Below are 14,318 nucleotides of genomic sequence, written 5' to 3' on the forward strand. Positions count from 1 at the left end.
CTGTATATATATCCATATGCAATCTTGTGCATCCCCCATGCTGAGTGTAGGGTCCTGAAACAAATGGGATGGATGGCATTTACATCAGGGCACCCTGCCCAGCCCTCCTGTGATGCCCACTGCAGGCAATGAGCTACTGGTCAGTGGGCACTGAACTGGTCCTTGAGCACTGAACACTATTTTGAATTTCTCTGTCCTTACAGGATTTGCTTGATACTTAACCCTGCACACTTGTAATAATTTTGCTGATTTTTGTGCTTGAGTTGCTGGGGGAATGACTGAGCATAAGGTCAAGGCTGTTTCATATTTTGCAGTATAAGGTGCTTGATCCCTTTCCACCTTGCCCTTTTAGTACTGCCATGTGGCAGAAAGCAGGGATGGAGATAAGGATTAACTTTATTTAGTGTGATATTTAATGTGTGAAAAGGTCCCAAACCCGCTTTTTATAGACAGTTCTGCAAAACAGATCAAAGGACTTTTAAAATAAAGAAAGTCAGGCTTTGTTAAAAATATAAAATAGAATAGTTAACATTTAAACTACAGGAAAAAAAAAATTAAAAGACTACTGCAAAGGGAAGAGAAATGAAGATGGGTTTAAACCAATACACTCTTCACCCATGGTCTCCCTAGAAGCATGTCCTTGTCCTCAAACTTTATTCCTGCCATCAGTCACTTTCTGCAGCAAATAACTGCCTACTTTATAAGAAGTCCTTAAGGAACATGGTCTTTAGGAAGTTTTCTCTGTCCCCTGAGCTGCTGCTCTCAGCTCCTTGCAATGCCTCTCCTGTCTCCCATACTCAGTGTCTCCCAAAGCCCTTTTCTCCAGTTCCTTCTCAGCTGGTGTCCAGGGAATGTGTGATTTCCCTCCCATGCTCGAAAGTTTCCCCTGACTAAACCACCCTGTTTACAAGAACATGAGTGAAAAATTTGAGACTAAACAGGTCAAACACACAGCCTGTCACAACACATGATTACAGACTGATATCCTGAGAATATAAGGGAAAGTCTTGACTGCTTCATTCAAACAATTATCAAAAGTCTGCTATGCAGCAGACAGCATTCAGGGGTGGGCTTTTTAGCAAGTAGAAATAGAGTGAAAATCCAAATAAATGTCATCCATGGGATTCAAATACACCATCATTTGATGCCTTCATTTTCAGTGATGTTTATAGCATATCACAACTCTGTTCCCAAATGAGCACCGCTTGGGCTTCACCTCCATGACCTTCTTGTCTAGTTTAATAACTGCAATTTATGGCAGAACCAGGTTGTGCTGCTGGCAATCAGCATGGAAACTTAGAAGCCCAGTGCTGAGCCCTGCTAGCAGATATCCTGGCCCAAAGCTGCTGAGGGACTCTGCAAACTAACTCTGTCCAGCACATGGAGGTCATGACTGTGATGGTCACAGCCAGCAGCCGGTGCAATTTCATGGGAATCAAAATGCAACCTCACATCAAAAACTTTCTCTTCTCACAAGGCCAAGGAGGAGGAACAAACTGCCTTTGCTGTGTGTCTCACCATGCAAGAAGCATGAAATGAGGCAAAAAAGAAAAAAAAGCTGAGAAGCCTTTTCTGTGAAAATGATGCCATTTCTGCAATGTGATTGCTTTTATGAGCTACGTGGCACCTTTGACTGAAAAAGGCATTTAAGCAGAGGCAAGGGTCTGGACTGAAGTGGTAAGAAAAACAAGTGAGAATGCTTAAATCTCAGCAGTACCTTTATTCTGAATTGCCAGGGGAGGAAAGGAGGACTGTCAAACACAGAGCTAGGCTCGGTGATACCAGGAAACCCTACTGTCTGACCAGGCAAGAGAATCTGCTCACTTCAGGTGTATTTTCTTCATGTTAGATTGGTATGTAATACTTTGGGTAGGTTAGCATACATAATCCAAAACCACTTTTCTCCTCATCTGCAGATTCAGTGAAGCTTATAAAGGACCCCATAAAAGTAATTTTAAATATTCATGCAGTGCTCATCAGCCATGTGTCCCAGTAAACCTACAAGGACAACTTTGGGCTTTCTAGTCAACTCCTCTTCAAAAACAGTACTCTTGCATGCAAGCATTTCCCTCTGTGCTGCAATCACAGCATATGCTGCTGCTTGCAACATTAAACATCATTCAAAGGAATAATCTTCATGCTACTGACACAACAGCACACATACTATTGAACACCTTCTCCCTTGTCCTAGAGCTAAGTTGCAAACAGACCTCTGTTATCCTCTTCCCTGAAGCACCTTTTCAAACAGCATCATTTTAACACCATCTCCCCTTTTGTGCATCACATCCAAAAAACAGCCTGCAAAGATATTCCCTGACTCCTAACAAGACTTATTTTGTCAAGTCTTCATTTTCTGCTGAGAGCTGGAAATGTCAACATTGTCCTGCATCTTATCTCTTGTGCCTTGCTGTAGAGAGAAAAGTATCTCCCTTGTGGACAGAATTGCATATTCTCAACCTGACAGTAACAGATATCACTGTGCTGCATTGAGTAAATTACATCAACTTGAACTAGACTAGAGATGTATCCTGAAATATGAAAAAAGGCAGACACATCTTTAGATTTTTTTCGAAAAACATTTTCCTTACATCATAGTAGGAACACACAGAAAGGAGACAGGAAATTCAACAGGATGTCAACTAGGAACTGTGATTTGGATCCTCTGTTTCACACCAGACCTGCTACTAGATAATAGCTGTCCAAAAACTACTCCAACCCAAAGATTCACAGTCTTGTATGTCTGGGGTTTAAAATTTTAATTTTATTTTGACACATCTTTACCATTTTGCTCCTGATTTCTTTTCCACCAGGTCATTCTCTGTGACCTGATCTGAAGCCCACTGAAGTCTGTTTCACGGTATCAGAAGGCTTTGTTAATCAGTGAGATGCTGGGAGGAGGAAATAGCCCATGCAATGTAATACATGGAAGTGTTTTACTGAACTGTCTGTGCACAAAATACAGAAAAAAAAATAATCTAGCAACCTGTTTCACATACTCTATGAAACTATATGAAACCTCTTCAACTATACTGAAGTCAATTCTTCTCAATTTCTATTGTTAATATCAGATAATTCTTGTTCTTCATAAAGATTTGATAATTAATATCAACTGACCAAAAGCTCAATAACTTATCAGAAAAAAAACCCCAAAGAGTACAAAAAAGAAACATTTTAAATTGAGGGAAACCACAACCAGTAAGATTTCAGAAACAGCTGACTACCTCTTCTGTCTCAGCCTCTATTTTTCTACCCTCCTCAGTCTTGTATAATAAAATTTAAAGATGCATTTGGCATTAACTGCTCCTTCAGGTCTTATCTGCAGATGAAAATCTGCTCTTGAGACAGATATTACCAATGTTTAATTCACTATTGAGGAAAAGCATCCATGTATTTTCGTGACTGTTCAAAAGTGTGTGGATAAGGCCTCTGGTTTCAAACAGCTCATGTTAAAAACAGTAACTGCAGTTTTCACTACATCTTCAAAAATACTTGCCTTGTACAGCAAATATCCTTTCTCTCCTCACTAACCCTGTATCAGGAGAAGAATAGAGAAAAAAATGTTAAAAGTGTTTACACATTCAATCAAAATTAATAAGCAGGCTCCATATGATAAGGAACATTAATGTCAAGGGCCATTCTGTCTAAATATTCTTGTTCTAATAAAATCACACTTGATTTAATAAGCACTGCTTTAGTACAAGGGACTTCGAAGGGTCAGCCAAACACACTCCAAAGCAAAGTATAAATGGTCTGGAAAAATGAGATTAAAGTTTACTCTTAAAGCAAGCAAAGGAAATAAGACACCATCACAGTCCAACTTGATTCAAGCTTTCATCAAATACAAAGAACTTCATCTCAGGCACAGGACATTTTTTAGCACTTCAAAAAGTTTTCTGATTATTTAAAAAGATGGTACTTCAGGGTTTTCAGTCTGGTTACAACAGCAGCTGTTCCAATGACCAGAAACTTCAACTAATCTGTTTTCTTAATAACCCCATCCCTTTCCAGTATAGTATACTGGGCCTGTTACTTATCCCTATTACATTATTGAAATTGATGGGGGAAAAAAAGAAAAGGGAGTAATTAAATTTATGTAAAATACTATAACAGAAGAAAGAAAAAAAACCCCACATGCTTCCCTTTCTTTATTTGAAATTTGCCTGGTTGCTTTGTTTTACACCCTCATCACTGATGACTCTGGCATTGCACAGATATGGCAATAATGCTATCAATTAGCAGTCTATGCCTGTACCAAACTGGAGCTGAGAGGTGGGGTTCAGAGACATAAAATAAAGCTGTTCTGGGATATTTTCAATAATACAGTACTGTGGTAGCAAGGAAAACTCCTGTGAAATTTAGTAGACTGACTTACCAAGGAAATATTTTTGGGGATAAATTGTAATTCTTTTGCAAACTCTAGCCACTGCCAATCTCTAGGATCTATGACGAGGTGTTTGTGTGCTTGTGGCTGTGTAAACTGTTCCCAAACCATGGTACACAAACAGGAATCAGGATGACCATCTTTTCCTCTCGAGAAAACTGAATATTGCCTGAACAACTCCTAACCATCTGCCTCTGTACAGGGCCTGATATAGAGTTAAAAGCTATTTGCAGTCACTGCTGCTATCACTGCCACATGGTACCCCATAACCTCTGTTCTTGGGATCTCAGCAAGCTCACTATGCAAAACCCCAGGCTATATTGTTGGTACAGTGAGATGTGATAAGAGGATACCAAAGATTATGAAAGGATATTTCAGCAGCAGCTCCTGACTCTTGAAAGGCAGAATTAGGTTTGAGGATAAGGTTGGTTATGTTGACATGGATGAACAGCAGGATGGAGACAGCTACTGCACACTGTAGTAGCTGCCCAGGCAAATGTAATACAGAAAAATGTAATACTGTGATGGGGCATAGACAAAGTTTGAACAGGAGAAGTCCCAGAATTTACAGATAAAGCAGCTGATTCCGCTGCTGCTCTAAAAGGAGTCTTTGCTCCCTCTCAAGCATCAGGAGAAGTCTGTAGCAGCATAAAACAGGATGTTGGTGTCCTCTGGAAGCTCACTTGCCCAGATTCTTACTCATCTATGATTAACCAGTTTAGCAGTAGAAAGCTAATGGCTGTACTCTGCTACAAGGGGTTTACAAGACAATTGATTGTGAATTATCATCCAATGATCCTAAGCAGACCTAACCTAACCCACTGCCTTCTTTAAGAGAGCAGGGGTTTTATACTCTCTTGGTTTACCAGCAAGGACATTGCACCAAGATCAATAGCAAAGACTGCACTCTTCACAACACAAATCAAATGTTTTGGAGTCTTTGCCCCGAGGACTACAAAATCTGCAGATCTGCAACTCCCTTCCCAGAAGTGCAAGCAAACCCAAGACTGTGTAGCTCTGGTATTTGAAAAACTACTCTTTATAGTAGTTCCATTGTGTAAATTTCATATCTGCAGGAAAAATAAAACAAAAAAAGTACCGTTACCCCACTCCCATCAGAACTGCTGTGGAAAAATGTCCAAGAGCATATACTTAAAATACAACTGAATGCATAATGTCAGGTAGTAACCTCTCCAATTGTGAGTTATTTATATGTAAAGTTGCCACATTAAAGCACCACATTATTTCTGCTCTATTTCAACACTCACCAGCTAACACAGAGGTGACAGCATCAGAACAAATACCTGAAAAGAGCACGACTGGGGGAAGCAAAGTTCATATCACTTGGTGCTTTAAGAAAAGTCCTTGTCTCAGCCAAAACCCAAGTGAACCAGGGCTGAATTATGACACTGTGTACAAGTCCTTTGAAATTAAATGGTTCTGCCACAAATATTTGGTTAGTCAGAAGATTTCAGGCTTTGAAGGAACACTGTTATATAAAAACTTAACAGTCCATAGATTTTAAGAAAAGGAGAGGTATTATAGGACAAAACAGAAGGAATAATGAAAACCCTGTGGGCTGAAAGTTTTCAGGGAACACTAGGTTACAACTTAGTCATATTCATGTCCTTTGGAAACATTCCATTCAACTAGAAAACCTCTCTAAGCAGTACCTTTTATCATTGATAAAGGGGAATGTATTCACTACCCTTTAAATTAAAAAGACTATTTGTTTTACTCTTCTTGAATGCTTTTCCTTTATTGCCATTACAATGAGAAAGCACTACAGCTTTCTTACTGTAAAGCTGCTCACTTTTGTTAGTATCTTTTTAAGGGAAGAGAGAACTGATACAAAAATACAGTGTACACACAGTAAACTCCATCTCAGGCTCCTACAGGGTTTTTAGGCACATATTAATAGGAGACAACACTAAATGGGAGTGCTTTATATAAGGTAATGTAATAGTAGCAGAGAAAATATAGGAAGAGTTTATCAAATCTGCTTTTTTTCTCTTCTACAAAAGAAATACTGCATTGTCTCTTTCTTCCAAATGAAGCTGCCACCACAGAATTCCCCCTTTTAAAAGGATTTTTCCCTATCAAGATTTTCTGATGTGTGTCCTTGAAATGTTGCAGAGGCAAACAACTGCAGCACTAAAATGAACACTTTGCAGCTTGCTGATGTTTGCTGAATCTCTCTCTCTGACCCAGCTCCTGCTTTTTCTTCTCCCTCTTACAGTGATCTCATACAGCATAGGTATCTCAGAGACTGATATGAAACTGCAGTTCCAAGGGGGTTTTTTCTCCTCTCAAGACAGAGAGGTATTTGCTTGAAATAAATACTCCACCCAGCTCAACTCCACTGCAGTTCAGGTGTGAAAGCAAGTGCACTTGCATAGCACAGGGTTAGGAAACTCCATCTTTGTTTCACACTAGGGTGAAATCTAGGATTCAAATGTTCCAGAAATCTGAAATTCTCCTCTCTCACTTGCACTGCACAAACTCTTGACAGTGTAAATTGGGAAAGGTAAATCACTTGTATTCCTTAGAAGAAAGAAGCACAAAAGCCTTTGTTTCATTTCCTTCACAGTAGCTAAGGTTAGGCCTTATAGAAAACTGATGCACTCTTGATTACTTACAGGTTTTTATCAGGAAATGTTTTTTGCCCCTGAAAAGATGTTAATCTCCTCATGCTATTTAACTGCTCCCTGAATTTACACTGAGCTTACAACAACAACAACAACAAATCTCCTTGACTCTTTGTGATTCAACTGTAAGCAATAACTAACTAAATACAAACAATTAACTAAATAAATACAAATAAATAACTAAAGACAAAATAGTGCTGAAAAATCTGTCTATCAAATATCATCAACTTCTCTACTTGCCTAGTTCCATCCTCCTATTGGACAACAGAAAATACAATTTCACTTTTCAGAAACCAGCCAGCCACCATGGCATATACTAGTCCTAGTATGTAGGACTAGACCTCCTAGACATACCAAATACTTGGCAGCAAAGAGAATAGGGAGCCCACATCAGTGTCTTACTCTGGTTTTCACCGGAGGAGCTTTCAGGACCATCAGGCCCACCTCTTTGTGGTTTTACCGTCAAAGAGGCAATGCAGACACTAAAACAGAAATGGTCCTGAGGCATGTTCTGAATACATGACAGTGTATGTGGCACAATATACAAGTTTTATTTGCCCTTGTTAAGGATGACATACGAAACTTGGTGTGGATATAAAACTTTAGCCAATAAAACTTGTGGCCATAAACTTTTGCTAATAAAAACCTTCTATGCTATGTTGTCAAATATTTTCTCTTTCTCTAATTATATAGAAATACAGTAATATGATGAGCAGGTAGGTTCAGACTTTAGGCTAGGCCAGTGTGAGATGTTTCTAACTGTGGTACATCACAAGATATAAACCTGTCCAAATCTGACTGGCAGTAATTTAGGAAGGCTTAAAACTTATCATGGCCAACAGATCTATGATTATCACAGAGGAGTTATTGCCTGCTGTGTAATTAGTTTGTTCTCACCAAGCTAGCCCATGGCTTACAGGCATTTTGCAGTGTTGTAAAACACCCTGGAGAAGGATGACTACTGCAGATGGAAAAGCACTATCCATTGCAACACAAGGGCTGGGAGAGCTCCGTTAGCCCTCTGTGCCTAATGCCTTTGGAGCTGAAGAACCCGGTTTACATCCTGCTGCCTCCACTTGGTGTTTTATGTGCACAGCTGGCTAATGACCATGTTGTATTATGTATAAAACCATTTACTGTGATATGCTCATGCTGTTAATATGCTGTAGAGTATTTTTGCTTTGTTTAAGGGGCAACCCTGGGAAACATTAATGCTGGATGGTACAAAAACAAGGGTAATTCCAGTCCAGACTGCAAGAAGAAATCCACAAAGTGGCCAAACATTTCCATCTGTTCAGTGAACAAAGAGGCTTTCATGCCTCAATTTATGCCTTCTGCTGTCAGCAGTGAGTAAGGAATCTTCCTGGCATTTCTCAAGGGCCATGTTTCAGAATACTGCTTAGCAGTGCTTCTCTTTGGTGGCCTCCATGCTCCTTGTCCCTTAGTCTATGCATGAGGCTTCTAGGCTGTTTTGACTTGCTCTCTGCAGCTCACTCCAGAGAAGCTGCTGTTCTACTGCACCAAAAGAAAGCAGTGGTCAAAATGTATGAATTAAGTTTTGAAAGTTTGGTTCTAACCATTTCACTCTCTCTCAGATCAACAACTTATTACACTTCTTGAAAGTGCAAAACAGCAAGAAAACCTTTGCTTCAGCCTGTCCTACACAATTTATCTCTGGAATCTCCATTTCCTAAGAGGATGTCTGCTCTAGATAAAAGCAATTATGTACAGAATGCAATGTAGGCCTGTTACCTTCTCACTACAACTTCTAATTACATCCAGGTTTTTTCCCCCTTATTTTAGTGGTTTTGTACTTCCACTGATGCATCTCTAGAGTGGCTTGAAGAGCCTATTAGAGACTTCAAAGTATTGAAAAGCTCCGCAAAAGCACCTTGGAGAAGGCTCCTAGTGACCTTATTCCTTAAGATTAAAAAAAAAAAAAAAAAAAAGAAAAGGAAAGGTTGCTACTGAAGACATGTGGGTCTGCCAGCATACAAATACAGTGCAGTTTTCTTGCTCACATTTAACTTCTGGGTGGGCATTACAGGCCATTGCACTGCTAGGATCAAGCAACACAGAATGAACTGCACTTGGTAAAATTTCCTGGCTATTTCCTTGCCTTCTCCTTATCCATATTCTTACTCAGCAGTCTTGTTTTCCATGACAACAGGAGTGATGGAGGAGCTCTAGCTTCCTGGAGTGGCCAATCTGCTACATCACTGATAGCAGAAAGATGACTCAGCCCACCTCACTGTTTGTGCTCTACGTCCAGAGTGTTTCTGAACTTTGCCTCAGCTGCTGCTGAGGGATACTGGAACTTGCACCACAGTATGGGAACACAACAGGTGACTAACATCAAGGCTTAGTTTATGTGCTTAAGCCACTTTTTCACATTTTAATGAGCAAGAGATGCCCAGGTACTGTCAGATGCCCAGGTATTCCCTACCAGCCTTTGCACCCACTCCTATCCTGCATCCTCAATGCCTTTGCAGAACTGACAAGGTCAGTGATTGACTGCAATAATCACAGAATGTTAAAGGTTGGAATGGACCTTAAATATCATTCAGCTCCATCCCCCCTGCCATGTGCAGGGATACTTCCCACTAGAAGAGGTTGCTCAATGCCTTATCCAACTGGAGCATTGCCAAGGACGGGGCATCCAAAACTTCTCTGGGAAACCTGTTCCAGTGCCTTACCAACCTTGCCTAGCCTAAATTTCCCCTCTTTCAGTTTTAACCATTACTCATTGTCCTATTACTACTTTGTTAGTTCCTAACAAAGAATCCCTCTCCAGCTTCCTTGCAGGCCCCCTTCAGATACTGGAACACTGCTGTGAGGTCTCCACACAACCTTATCTTCTTCAGGCTGAAGAGCCCCAACTTCCACAGCCTGCACACTGCTATTCAACAGTTTCAGCTCATTCAGAGGGCAGCCACCTGTGACTGTTTCTGCAGAGACAGACAGACAGATAGACAGACACATAAATACATACATACATACATACCTAACTTCAGGTCCCTGGATTTGCACGGCCTTCCAGATAATTATGCTCTGCTTGGATTAATTTGTTCAAATACTATTTTTTTTTCTATTGGCTTGGGCTGCTGATAGATCCACTTTGTTCTTGAAAAATATAAAGGCTCTATATAGTTCTGCAGAAACAGGAGTGGGTTCACAGACTTGAATCCTAGAGAATGCAGTGGGAGACACAGCACAGTGCAGCCTGAATCACTGGTTTACAGGTCTGCCACAAAGATGACTTTCTTAGGAAGATGCAAACAGAGGAAGAATGTCTGGCTTGTGTTAATCCTTATCAGGGGAAGACAGGCTTAAATGAGTTTGTTTACAACAGTGTTCAAGTTTGCTAAAATATTTTAATAAGCAGGTAAAAAGAAGAGGCTGTCAAAAATCTAGTTTTCCTTTGATGGAGGAAGGGGGAAAAAATCGAAATTAAAATATGTATGTTTTCATATACAGAATATAACACAGTGTGAAGAGTTGTGATATTTTTCTATGAATAACATTCACAGAAGCAGGGTACACTTTATGATGTTACTCTCTCTCAGAGAGCAGTAGAAGCAATTGGAAGCTTGTTGTAATTTTTTTTGGTGGTGCGAGCAGTTTTTCCATGGAGTTTTCTTACTCACTGATCCTAACCTATGTAAGAATCACTATGAGGTTGCACCCATAATCAGGACACAAACAGCATTAATGGACAAAAGAAGTTAACAGACAACAGGTGAGGTCTAGAGGGTGGATACAATACTTGTTTTTGATGTATGTTTGGTATCTCTCATTATACTTGTACACATTGCATGCTTACATGTACTTTTAGGCTGTGACAATTCATCCCTAAAGTAATGAAGATCAATGCTTCAGTTAAAAGTAAACCCTATTACTAGATTTTTCAGGAGACTCTAAAGCTATTGTTCTTTGCAATACGTTCCGTTATTTATGGAAGCATTCTGGTGATGCAGTTTGGATTTCTTGGCTCCATATTTTACTATCTCACCTATGTGAAAGTGGACATTGCTCATACATTGATTAAAGAATAGAAAGTTTCTCCAGTTACACTGCTGTTCAATCAAGCACTTCTCTTTACTCCCTACTGATGATCCCCAAAGGTCCCCTCAGTAATTCACAAACAGCATTGCTACACTGACATTGCCCTCACTGGGCTCTTTCCTCTCTCTTCCACCAGTTGTTAAGAAATTTCAATTGTAAGGTCTATACAGACCTTTTTAGCAAGCTAAAATCCAGACTAGGTCTGACTTCTACAGGACACCAGACTGAAGTAAAAGCTTTTCTGGAAACAATATTGATGCTCTACTAAGTGTTAGAACATAACAAAACTGTTCATTCCAGTGTTTTGAGCTTTTCCCTTTATGTTAAACGGTAACATAAAGACAATCAACATAAAATTTATGGGGCAGTTACCAGCCATTTGGTTTTCTACGTACATATTGTGGAGTCAGAATGGTTTTGACAGCAATGGCTGTTGCTGCTTGAGAGACACTGCAAGTACCAGGATTATGACACTCTGTAATGCCTAATGCCGATTATTGCACAAGTGAGACAGCTTTTCTACCACACATGAAGTATTTTATACAGCCACAGCTGGAAAAGTTACTTTATATTCTGCTATAAATATGAAGAAAATATCACTTGGAGAATCTTCTAAGATAAAGATGCATGAGCTGAAGCAAGCATTTTGAAAGAGCCAGCTGTAAATAGAGGTTGTAACTTGGCTGGTACACAAACACTTGAACTTCCTGCAAGCTATTTTCAAGAGCAGATTAGAACTAAAGGAAGGGCAAGGAGTCTATAAAATACATCAATGTTATGGCAGACATTGTTCTATGAGTCCCTGAAGACACTTTCATCTCATATGAGCTCTATTACTTTGTTGTACTTAGCATGACACTGTGCTGAAGAGTTTTCTCAAGTGAAGAATATTTGTAATTTAGGATGCTCCGTAAGTAGAACTTTGTACAAACAAGGAACTAGGTCAGGTCATCAGATTCAGGCTGAATGACATGCTTAATGCACTGTTTGTCCTATTCTTTTCAAATTAAATATTTGTTTAACTGAAGGATGATAGGGATTTGCTTTTCTTTGATCTTATTTGGAACATAGTGAATGCATACAGTGAAGACACAATGACAGGATGCCAGAGTAAATTACTATATCCTGAAACATTAAAATATGCCCTTAAAATTTGAGTTTTACAAGGCAACTAGAGCTTACCCTCTCCTCTGCACATTTTATTTATATAGAATAGCTAGAGTTTATTTTCAGCAAAACATTCAGTGCTAACATCAAGTCAGCTGTAGTGTAATGTGTGTGTACATATGTGTATGTTCAGTGTACCTGCACTCTAGACAAATTCAACTGTGCTGAGATCCACTGCAGTTGGCATACAAGCTAAGTAGTAAGAAGCTTGATCTGGTCCCTGCCAGCTATGCTACATTATTGCTGCAAAGTACAAAACACTCTCATCCCAACAGGCAGATGTTCAAAGTTAACTCTTGAATTAAGAGTCCTGAGCAGCTGATGAGCTAATTTTACAGTCGTTTATCTTCAGTACACCATTTAATTTAATTCAATATGGCTGTGGACAACTATTTCAATACACATGAACTTAAATGACTGAGGTTCATCTAATGTTTGACTTTACTATATTGAGAACCAGGAGTGTGAACCAGCAGACACCAAGTTAAATTTACAATAATTTCAGCAGGGACTTAAAAAAAAGGTTTGGGATAGAAAGTTCAGGTATGAATTCTGATGCAGGCTTTTCTCCTTTGACCCACACCCTATTTATGAACTGTTGGCAGCTCCCCTTCTCCATCAGTGACCCAGAAAATTAGAAAAACAGGTCAAACATACAGAAAATGCCAGAGGAACTAATAGTCTAGAAAAGAGATGACTCATGGGAAAGACAACCACAATCTATAAATATCTTCAAGGCAATAACATAAATGTATAAATGAAAGAAATTGGTAGGTAAGTTGGCAGTGTAAGGAAAAAATAACTGGTAAGTGAACAGCTCCTCCAGGGATGTTGGCTAGGAACCATTACTGTAAATATTCAAGAACAGGTAAAATTGATAATAGTGGGTAAGATGCATTGAGAACACCTGCACGACCTCTGGAGCTTGGCTAGATGCTTCCACTTTCTAGTACTGTTTTTGCTCTCCATGGCTATTATGGTAAGCCCTAGAGAGAGAAAAGATTACACTCACCAAGGTAAATGTGGCTGCTTAAATTACAATTATGTGCAAGCAGGCATTTCATTGACTCGGCACCTGACATTTCCTTACTATCAGTGATAGCTTTTAGGGCATGCTAATGTAGAAGGCACTACACACCACTGATACAAATTCATAGCTGCTAATTATACCATTAATAACACTGAAACTATCTGCTGCTAATCTTATTGATATAAATAGTATTATGAATTCCATCAGGCGTCAGCAGTGATGTAGTGACACAGTGTACAGTCATCTCCCTGAATGACTCATTAGGCTCACAGAGAAGGACCTCCTTCCACAGCCACACCTGGCCTGCCTCAGGCATTAATGGCTCAGATGTCTTCACTTCCCATCAAACAAATAGCTGGTGAAGTTCAGTGACATATTTGTATTAAATCTGAAAAACAAACCAGAAAGCCCTCCAGCACATCAGAGCTAGGACTGCAATGCCAGACAATAACAAGTTGTCTGTTGCACTTCAGATTCCTCTGCAGTGCACATGCACTGGGATGCACTGCAAAAACCCCACGTTTCTCTAGGAATTATAGCTCATTTGTGACTCTATAGTTACTTGGTAGTTCTTCTCAACCTCAACATTTAGTTCATTGCACCATATCTTGTTTCTGTACATCCATAAACCCTAAGCAACTGCATTACGCTATCAGCCTTTATTTTTTACACTAGCTAGCATCAGAAAATTTGTTGTTTTGTCTTAATATTCTTAAATCATTTGGCATTATTACAGTCTTTTTCTGGCAGACACAAAACTAAAGCTAGCCATGAGTAAAGCTGAAGCAGCTAAAACTCCACACTTAAGGAACAAACTTGAGTCCCCTGGAGTGTGATATTTCCAAAGTACTTACTGTTTTTATGGCACCACACATGTACCATAAGATGTGCAGAGCATGGATCCAAGCCTCATGCTTGCAGCTGGGAATGCTCAGCATTTATGCAAATCTGGCCTAACACACATGTTACCATCTACCTGCATAATTAAGTATGTGCAGCCTGTAGTCAGAGTATTTTGGCATTGCAC

The 14,318-nt window shown here is 39.6% G+C and overlaps 1 protein-coding gene and 1 long non-coding RNA gene across 18 annotated transcripts in view; both read right to left on the bottom strand.

Moving 5' to 3' along the window:
* TSPAN4 (tetraspanin 4) overlaps positions 1–14,318 on the bottom strand; it is a 415,828-nt gene that overhangs the window by 95,741 nt on the left and 305,769 nt on the right. The window lies entirely within an intron of this gene.
* The window catches only part of LOC147652520 (uncharacterized), a 54,626-nt gene that overhangs the window by 23,926 nt on the left and 16,382 nt on the right, over positions 1–14,318 (bottom strand). For both annotated transcript variants that reach the window (XR_015288716.1, XR_015288715.1), the window contains exon 3: positions 3,494–3,529. This is a non-coding gene — a long non-coding RNA (uncharacterized LOC147652520). The remainder of the gene's footprint in view (positions 1–3,493; positions 3,530–14,318) is intronic.

Source organism: Cyanistes caeruleus, chromosome 6 (genome assembly GCF_971803275.1).
Source record: "Cyanistes caeruleus chromosome 6, bCyaCae1.hap1.1, whole genome shotgun sequence".
In the NCBI taxonomy this organism is placed as follows: domain Eukaryota; kingdom Metazoa; phylum Chordata; class Aves; order Passeriformes; family Paridae; genus Cyanistes; species Cyanistes caeruleus.